This window comes from Sinocyclocheilus anshuiensis, unplaced genomic scaffold (assembly GCF_001515605.1).
Source record: "Sinocyclocheilus anshuiensis isolate Anshui unplaced genomic scaffold, SAMN03320099.WGS_v1.1 scaffold9962, whole genome shotgun sequence".
Classification (NCBI taxonomy): Eukaryota; Metazoa; Chordata; class Actinopteri; order Cypriniformes; family Cyprinidae; genus Sinocyclocheilus; species Sinocyclocheilus anshuiensis.
Genome location: NW_015553276.1, coordinates 1 through 1,096, shown reverse-complemented (window position 1 = coordinate 1,096; position 1,096 = coordinate 1). Strand labels below are relative to the sequence as shown.

At 36.6% G+C, this 1,096-nt stretch overlaps 1 long non-coding RNA gene across 1 annotated transcript; it reads left to right on the top strand.

Annotated features, from left to right (window-relative positions):
* Positions 1-93: 93 nt before the first annotated feature.
* LOC107668269 (uncharacterized) lies at positions 94-522 on the top strand. The gene is made up of 2 exons (XR_001631877.1): positions 94-130; positions 239-522. It is a non-coding gene; the product is annotated as an uncharacterized LOC107668269 (long non-coding RNA).
* The last annotated feature ends 574 nt before the right edge of the window (positions 523-1,096 follow it).

The window sequence follows — 1,096 nt, the reverse complement described above, 5'->3', positions numbered from 1 at the left end:
GGCGAGTACTGGAAAAAGTGGTATCGGTGCATCCCTAGTTTTCACCCTAAAAAATGTTTTTGAATATTGAAATGTTTGTTTGCGTTTCTTCATAGCTCCTGAGACGACTACCTCTGAGAGCATTACTATGGTGAGTTCATTCAACAAAATATAATACATAAACACACTGACATATCTCTACATGCCTGTTTAAAATATTTAAACCTTTATATTTATTATTTCTTCAATTGTCTTTCAGGAGCCCTTTGAGATGTTTCCTGAAGGTTCAGGAGGATCTGGAGAAGACCCTGGTGTAGGTACGTCTGAGCAAGAAAGCAAAGGTAACATGATTCATTGTTCTCCTTCAGGTACTGGTACTCACACATCTGCTAATTTCATTCATGTAAAGATTCGTGTAAAGAACTGATAGACAAGCTCTCAAACAAATGGCAACAGAGAACTAAAAAAAATGATGACAAAATGGCCAAAGGAAGGGACATTTGATGTAGCATTGTGCGAGGAAATGGAAACTTTGATAAAAAATCATAAAACTAAAGGCAATAGTAAAAAGAGAGAAAAGAGAGAAGCAAAAAGGGAAAAAGAGAAAGAAGTGTTATCTTTGTTCTAAAAGGAAGGAGAAGACTCATTGAAAAGTATAAAACAGGCAAGAAAAATACTAAAAGAGGCATTTGTTCAAAAAGGAAGGAGAAGACTCATTGAAAAGTATAAAACAGGCAAGAAAAATACTAAAAGAGGCAGACAAAGAGACAAAGAAAAAAGTTGTTTTCTAAACCACCACCATATCTGCCCCCAGAGGGACAGTTCCCAATACTTAAGGGTACTGTAGAAGTGTCTGGGTAAATGCAAATGGAAGGACAAGTAGCATTAGAAGAAAAACAAAAAGGACCAGATGTAAGACCAAAGAGGCGACAGAATAAAAAGAGTGAGGGATATTTACCTTTAGATTGTTATAAACAGGCACGCATAGCATTAGAAATGATGAAAGCAAACTATGAAGGGAAAACAGGAAATGAGGAAACGTTAGAGCAGATGAGGAGAGAAGATAAGGAGTTTGAAACACAGGCAGAGGCTATGGAAGCAGAAATAGGAAGGAAAA